General features: G+C 45.4%; 1 non-coding gene across 1 annotated transcript; it reads left to right on the top strand.

Annotated features, from left to right (window-relative positions):
* The first annotated feature begins 503 nt into the window (after positions 1-503).
* On the top strand, positions 504-667 carry LOC138058468 (U1 spliceosomal RNA). Its single transcript, XR_011133990.1, has one exon. It is a non-coding gene; the product is annotated as a U1 spliceosomal RNA (small nuclear RNA).
* The last annotated feature ends 7838 nt before the right edge of the window (positions 668-8505 follow it).

Genomic DNA, 8505 nt, shown 5'->3' with positions numbered 1-8505 from the left:
GGGTGCCTCCCAACGATTTTCGTTTTCGTAATGTCCGCCGTAATGCTGTCGATGTGTTAGCAAACGTCCGTGCACGTGTTCGGTTTCACCTTCCGATCTTTTTCAAACGTGTTCGTTCTCCTCGTCGCCGTTGCTTTTTTGTTCATCAGTGGGGCGCATGTAACATTGTTGTTTCATTAGTCAATGGTGACCTTCTTGTTCATGTATAGTTTCTCGTTCTTGTAAAAAGGACTTGTTCCCGTTGTTGTTTTGTCATTACGCTTGTCTAATGTGAACTACCACACTGGAGTGTAAGTCAAACAAGGCGTCTCCAGTGTGTGGTTCCTTTGTTTCCTGTTGCTGTCCTGTGATGTTGTTTGTAAGGGAGGCGGGGTTCACTACCCTGGTGATTTTGACGTGCATGTAGCACCCTTGCTGAGGCACGTTATTTAATGTTGCGTGTGTTAAATGGGGTAGCTCGGTATTGCAGTTCGCCGCGTCCACCCGCCTCAAAACAAAAAAAAAACCTTACCTGACGCGGGAGGCACTGTGATCAGTGAGGCAGTGCTCTCAAGGTGAGGCTCTTTCATTGCACTTCGATTGGGTTGACCCTTGCGATTACCCCAAATGTGGGTAACTCGAGCGTATAATTTCTGGTAGTGGGGACCTGCATTCGCGCTAGTCCCCACACCAACCCCTGGTGGCAAAGTTGGCTAGTGGGAAGGTTTGTTGGTATCGCTTCAGGCAGGCAGGGCAAGAGATGCAGTGGTGGTGTAAGGACTAAGCAAGGTGAGTTGTATTTGTGAAGTTCACTGCTGAAATTCTAGGTGAATGTTCCGCACTTGGAGCACTGCAAAACTGTGATTTTATTTCTTTCATTCTTGGCCGTAGAGAGAGCGAGACGACGTGTTTATTTCAGCCGCATCGATTAGCGGCACTTCGAGTGAGACAAGAAAATGCAGGTGGGTCGAGCTCTTATCCTCGTGCATCGTTTGGAAAACATAAATGGATGTGTGTGTGTACTGCTCAATTGCACATCTATATGCGTGACAGATTTCTTTTGCCTTGTGTTATGTTGCGTTCTGGAGAGCCCGTTTTGCATGGAGTAACTGAGGACCCGCCAGATCAGTTGGCGTTACATTTCTGTGGTCAACACTTTGTGGTTTATCTATGTTATCAGTAAATTGAATTGTTATCATATAAAGTAAATCTTTTATGCTCAGGATAGTGTCTTATCCACCCTTTGAATACGTACTGTCTTGGCGTCAGCCAGCGTTATCTTATAAGAGCAAGGCACTTGTTATCAATGCCTTGGCCCTTTCACGTGTGTGGTACCTGGCCTCTCTTATCCATGTTTCCCGGTGGGTCAGCGTCGAATTAAATATGTTAATTTTTAAATTTTTCTGGAGAGGTAAGCAGGACTTGGTCGCTTGTCGTGTTGTGGTTCAGCCTTCTTGTTTGGGTGGGTTTTTTGTCGTGGATTTTCAGTGCAAGGTTATGGCTCTTCATGTTCAGTGGGTTCGTCGTTTTGTTTCTTCTCTCTCTTCTTGTGTCTCTTTCATGGTTTTTTGGTTTTCTTCCTGGCTGTGGAGTCTCTTTCACATTTGTTCTTTCACTGTCCTCTGGCTGTCAGTGTTTTGTCATGGCTGCAATCTCTTACGTTCTTGGCTTGTCCTCTTTGTCCTTCTATCTCGGTCTGTCATGCGCTTTTTGGTTTCTCGGCTGATGAGTTGTCTGTGGTTCCTCAGGTTTCTGTTTATATGTTGAATGTCTGCAAGTTTTGTATTTGGGGGGCTCGGAATGATTTTTGTTTTAGGGGTGTTCGTCCCTCGGCTGTTCATGTTATGGAGCGTGTGAAGTCTCGGGTTCGGTTTAATCTCCCTTTGTTTTTCCTTTGTTTCCGGTCTGACCGTCATCGTCGTTATTTTGTTCGTCAGTGGGGTGCTCGTGGTGTGGTAGCTTTGTTAATAAATGATGCTTTGGTGGTTCATATTTAAGTTCTGGTTTTGTGTTGTGTTTGCATGCCCTGGCCGTTTTTTCTTGGGTGAACCAATGTCTTGGCGTTCGGTGAGTCGGTTGACGGGCGGCCTTTTATTGGTCGCTTTTCACCCTTGTGCTGGGTCCTGCTTGTTTTGGTTTGTCCAGTTGTTTTTGAGTCCTTTTTTGTCGTTTTGTCGAATTGTCATTTGGGAGTTTAAGTCAGGCGAGGCATCTCCTAGCTGCAATTCTTCATTTGTCTGTTTGTCTTTTGTTATTTGTTGGTAGGGGCGGGGTTCGATTCGTCGGCGAAGTTGGCCTGTTGGTGCACCCCCGTTTGAGGTGAACCGTTGTGTTTGACACATTCGTCGTTATGTCTGGCGGCCATTGCACTCACCCTACCGGGGGGCCAGCCATTCGCCTTAAACAAAAAAACTTACCTGAATGCGGGTTTGGCCATAAAAAGTCAAACCCTGTACAGTAACCCTTCATTCTTGCTGGGAGACGTTCCATTTGGAGTGTGGCCTGGACCTTTTTTCATTTTTTTGGAGTATGGTTTTCATTTTCATATTTTGGAGTATGGTAAGGTCTTTGTTGTAGTTTCTCTTTGTCTTTTTAGTTTTCTATTTTCGGTGACCCTCCCAGGGACTAATGCTCCGTGTTCTGCGGTTACCCGGGGTAAGCCGAGTCTTTTTTGGTTTTTTCTTTTCCTCGCTTCCAGGGCTCTTTGAGTCCGTCTTTTGTTTCATTTGGTACTTCATTTAGTACATCTTTAGTGTGTCCTTCTTGGTTTCTTGTGTGGTTTGAGAATTTTCTGGTGTGTTTTTTGCTGTGTGGTTGCCTCTTAAGCAAGTTTTTAAAGGGCTTAATTGGGTTTTTGGCTTATACAATTTATTTAGTGTGATATTAAATTGTTAATACATTAGTTACTTACTCTTTGCGTGGTTTCCCTTTGGGCGTTTCGTTTCAAGAGGTTTCTTTCTTGGTTGTTCGAATAATTCATGTGGCCCTTATAAATTAGTGTGGACTGTATAAAATATTCGACCTTATATATAAATACTTGATAACCTACTTCTCGGGCAAGTGGCTGTTTAATATATATCTATTAGTTGTGAATTTACTATCCATATTGGTTATCCATAATTGTTTGTTTGTTGTATTATCCTACATCTTACTATTTAAGTGAGATAATATTTGAATTAGTGTGATTTATAGTGCTGAACATAATTTATTATTAATAGTAGTCCTTTAGCAGCTGCTTAAGGTTTAATCTTAAATTAGTTTAATATATTCTACTGTAATTGGTTGACTTTAAAAACATATTTTCATAATGGTTCCGCGCAATACGCGCACTATTATCATTAAGTCCGGGTTTGCGGCTGGGACTTCCCATGCTGGGGTCGCCAGCATCATTGCTGACTCTCTGGCTGGCCTGGTGGATTCAATCCAGGTCTGTCCAGGGGGTATCATCCGCATTTCTTTTATTTCTTTTAAGGGCTAACGCTCGAAACGTCAGCTTTTAGAATCTCTGTACGGTGGTCAATTTACATTATCAACTCCGTTGATAAACCAAATTTTTGTATACTACTTCCCCACCGACGCAGCACCACAGTTTCTTTAGAAACTACCCCTTCATTTCTTTTATTGACCCTGCCTACAAATAGACCTATGAGGAGGCCGGGTTTATCTCTTTCGGTGACGTCCGTTGTGACGTTGTTGTCTCGACTACCATCACGTTTGTCATGGTCTATTTGTTCCCGTTTAAGGGGGATAATGGCCAAGTTAGGGAAGCTTTGAAATTTTTTGGGGATGTAAAGGAAGTTCGTCACCAGTGGTGGTCGAATGTCCCTGGGGTGTATACGGGTACTCGCATGACATTCCTAGGAACATAGTTCTTGATGGGGTGAATTGTTGTGTTTGGTGTAAGGGGCAGCCCCTTGTTTGTGACATCTGTAATGACAACCATGACAACCACAAGGCTGCTGACTGGGCATTTTGTCTGCAATTGTCCGAAGCCTGCGTGGTAGGTGCCTGGTAGGCCGGAGACGGAAAATGAATAGCGATAATGATGACAATACTGATAGTAATGAGAATGGAAATGACAATAACGATAATGGAAACGATAATGCTGCTGATGGTGTGGTTGTGGCTGTCCTGGTTGTGCCCATTACCTCTTCCCCTGCGGCCTTGGAAAATGCTTCGGAGGTTGTTTCTGGGCGGGGTGGAGCCTGCGGTTCTTTCGTAGTGTTCCATGATAGTTTTGGATGCGGGTGTGCCTGTGTCTTCTGGTCCCGAGGCTATGGATGCCTAGGACAATGAGCTGGACGAATTGAATAGTCAGTCCATGTGTGTCAGTGGGTCGGGTGGGGTTGGGGAGAGGGTTCTGGATACCTCTCCCAGCGACAGTGTTTTGGGGGCTTCCACCGGTCAAGCCGGTGAGTCTCAGGAGGAGGTAATGGAGTCCTCCCCTACTTTATCTCCCCTTTCGGGGTCTGTTTTGAGTGAGACACCTACGTCGGGTGATACTTGTGTTGGGGGCTCGCCTGGTGACGGTTCGGCCTCTTTGAATTCGGATTCTAGGCCTTTGTGGTCGTGAACCCCGGTCAAGGTTACGCGTGGTTGTTCGCGGGAGTTGCTGCCCCCTCTTGTGTCCAAGGAGGATACAGTGGCCATGGTGCAAAAGTTGAAGGTGGCCCTGCCGTCTTCAGCTGATGATCTTGGTTCAGGGTGGATTGGGGACTCTTCCCAGCCCTAGCCTCCGTTTACCGCTCCTTTTCCTCCCCGGGTCAGTACTCGTTCTGGCCCGGGGATGGCTCTCCGTGCGACCTCTCGTTCCCGGCCCCGTTCAGGGGATTAGAGGCCTCCTCTAAGCCCAGATCCTCATAGGTCCCGTCGTCGTACTTCCTCGCCCAGCCCTGCTAGGCGCCGTTAATTCTACCGCTGTCTCACCACCTTTTATTTTTCGTCATGGGTTTGTCACTACTTTTTTGTTATATTTTGGCTCTCACTGTAATTTCTGTTAACGTTAATGGGTTGAGAGATGGTGACAAGCGTCTTGGATTTCTCCAGTGGTTGTCCCATCTCTCTCCTTCGGTAGTTTGTCTACAGGAGACCCACGCCGTCTGTAATAATGATCTTCTTTCTTGGTTTTCTCGGTTTGGTTAGTTGTGTGCTGGTTCTTTTGGTACAAATCATTTTCGTGGTGTGGTTGTTTTGTATCGTTCGGATTTGCAGTGTCGGTCTGTTGTTTGCCAGTTTGAGGGTCGGTTTGTTTTGGTTGAGTTTTGTCTTCGTGGTTCTGTTTTCGATGTTGCTTCCATTTATGCTCCTAACCATAATCCTGATCATGACGGTTTTTTGGTTCGTTGTGTTGACTCTATTGATCCTGCTGTTCCTACTCTGTAGACATTCTGCCGTGTCCTTTTTCCGATCATTGTGCTATTTCTTTCTCATGGGCTCTCCCCAGCTCTGTTCCTCCGGGTCCGGGGTTGTGGAAGCTCAATCGAGGAGGCAGTGTGGCCCAGTGATTAGGGCGCTTGCCTTGAGATCCGGAGATCCCGGGTTCAAGACACGCTCTGACCACTCCTTGAATTTGATTCTGGTAGTCCCTGGTTCAACTTCTCAGCTGCACTTGTAAATAGCCGACTGGTTTGCCTCTGGCCAGTTGGGATTCTTAACAGTTGTTGTTGTTCTGTTTCGTCGTTTCGTTGTGTTTCATTGGCCCTGAAAAGCGCCTATGGGGAGCAGTCAATTAAGTATGTATTATATTGTATTGTAATTGATCTGTTCTGGATGAGGCCGAGTATATTGCCCTCATCTCAACTTTCTGGTCCTATTGGCAGTCTCATCAGTCTTCTTTTTCTTCCTTTACTAGGTGGTGGGACAGCGGCAAATCCCATATTAAACGTTTAAGTATAAATTATTGTAAAGATTGTGGTAAATGTAAAGTTGTTGAAGGGTAATATTTTGTCTAGTCTTGCTGCTCATCTAAAAAGTCATATCGATTCTGGTCGTCTTTCCTTTCTTCCTGTTTATCTTTCTACTCTGTCTCGTCTTCGTGCTCTTGATTTGGAGGTTGCTCGTGGTGCTCAGGTTCGTGCCAGGTCGAGGTGGGTAGAGGAGGGTGAGTCCTCCTCTGCTTACTTCTTCCGGCTCGAAAAGAAAAACGGCACTGACCGTAATATCTCAGCACTGAGAGCTAGTGGGGGTATGCTGGTGGTGGATAAGGATGGGTTGTGTGATGTTTTTCGTTCTTTCTATTCGGATCTTTTCTCTGCTGCTCCTTGTGATTCTAATGCTCGTGCTGTGCTTTTTTCCAACATTTCTTCGGTTCTTCCTTTTGATGATAGTGAGGGGTGCAAAAGTCTTCTCAGCAAGGAGGAGTGTTTTGTGAGTCTTCAGGGCATGGCCAGTGGTAAAGCTCCTGCTTGTGATGGCCTTCCCATGGAATTCTATTTAAAATTTTGGCATGTTTTGGGTTTTGATTTAGTTTTTGTTTTCAATTCTGCTTTTGGTTTGGGTTCATTGTCTCGCTCTCAGTGCCAAGGTATCATTACTTTATCGTTTAAGAAAGGGGATCGTCTTGATCCCAAAAACTGGCGTCCAATCTCCCTGTTGAATGTCGATTAAAAAATCGCTTCTCGTTCCATTGCTGCTCATCTTCTTAAGGTTATTCATTTCGTTGTCGATAAAGCTCAGTCATCTTCTTTCCCTTTTGTTTCTGCGTATGCTGATGATACCACGTTGGTTGTTTCTTCCGTTCCTGCTATTTTGGCTGTTTTTGATGTTTATTCTTTGTACGAGAGGGGGTCTGGGGCTAAATTAAATTTTGGAAAATGTGAGGGCTTGTGGTTGGGTTGTTGGAACGGTCGCACTGACTCACCAGTGAACATTACTTGGTCGTTGGTGAAGGTGAAGGTGTTAGGGGTTTTTCTGGGTCCGGGCAATCTGGAGGAGGACAATTGGAGGCCGCGTATCACCGCCGTGGAAAATGCTTTGAACTCTTCGCGTCAGCGATTGCTATCTTATAAGGGGAAGGCACTTGTTATCAATGCCTTGGCCCTTTCCCGTGTGTGGTACGTGGCCTCTCTTATCCATGTTCTCCGGTGGGTCAGTGTGGAATTAATACGTTAATTTTTAAGTTTTTCTGGAGCTGTAAGCGGTACTTGGTCACTCGTCGTGTTGTCGTTCAGCCTTCTTGTTTGTGTGGGTTCTCTGTTGTTGATTTTCAGTGTAAAGTTATGGCTCTTCATGTTCAGTGGGTTTGTCGGTTTGTCTCTTCTCCGTCCTCTTGGGTCTCTTTCATGGTTTTTGGGTTTTCGTGTCGTCTTGCCGCTCCACCGAATCTTGTTTTTTCTGCTCCGCTTTGTCATACTCCAGATTCTCTGCCTCCGTTTTATCGTTCTATGATGACTGCTTGGCGGGCGTGTAAAGGATCCCTTACGGTGTCTTCTTTGGGTATTGGTTCGGGTATTGATTTTTGTCCTGTTTCTACTATGTCTACGAAGTCTGCTTATTTGTTTCTTTTGTCCAAGAATGTTCTCTCCTCATTGTGAGGAGAAGTTCTTTCCTTTGTTTGGTTATCGTTATTGCTCTTCTACTTGGCGTCAGCTTTTCTTTTTTGATTTGGATCGTCCTGTTATTGATTTCTGTTGGAAAGTCTCACATGGGGTCTTTTACACGACCGAAAGGCTTGCTGGTTTTGGTTATGCTCTTTCTACTGCTTGTTTTTGTTCTGCTCCTGTCGAGTCTCTTCAACATCTGTTTTTTTACTGTCCTCTGGCGGTCACTGTTTTGTCGCGGCTTCAGTCTCTCATGTTCTTGGCTTCTCCTCTTTGTCCTTCTATCTTGGTTTGTCATGCGCTTTTTGGTTTCTCAGTTGATGAGTTGTGTGTGGTTCCTCGGATTTTTGTTTATATCCTGAATGTGCGCAAGTATTGTATTTGGGGGACTCGGAACGATTTTCGTTTCAGAGGTGTTCGTCCCTCGGCTGTTGATGTTATGGAGCATGTAAAGTCTCGTGTTTGGTTTAATCTCCTGTTGTTTTTCCGCGTTTCCGGTCTGACTGTCGTCGTCGTTATTTTGTTCGTCAGTGGTGGCTTTGTTACAAAATGATGCCTAGGTCGTTCATATTTAAGTTCTCGTCTTGTGTTGCGTTTGCGTGCCCTGGCCGTTTTTTCTGGGATGCACCAACATCTTTGCGTTGGGTGAGTCTCTTGACGGGTGGCCTTTCATTGGCTGCTTTTCGCCCTTGTGCTGGGTCGTGCTTGTTTTCGTTTGTCCAGTTGTTTTTGAGTCCTTTTTCTCGTTTTGTCGCATTGTCATTTAGGAGTGTAAGTCAGGCGAGGCATCTCCTAGATGCAATTCTTCGTTTGTGTGTTTGTCTTTTGTTATTTGTTCGTAGGGGAGGGGTTTGATTCCCCGGCGAAGTTGGCGTGTTGGTGCACCCCCGTTTGAGGTGAACCGTTGTGTTTGAGGGATTCCTCGTTATGTCTGGCGGCCATTGCACTCACCCTACCGAAGGGCCAGCCATTCGCCTTAAACATAAAA

Source organism: Montipora capricornis, chromosome 7, assembly GCF_036669925.1.
Source record: "Montipora capricornis isolate CH-2021 chromosome 7, ASM3666992v2, whole genome shotgun sequence".
NCBI classification, from domain to species: Eukaryota; Metazoa; Cnidaria; class Anthozoa; order Scleractinia; family Acroporidae; genus Montipora; species Montipora capricornis.
The sequence above is the reverse complement of the archived record's forward strand: the minus strand, read 5'-3'. Positions and strand labels throughout refer to the sequence as shown.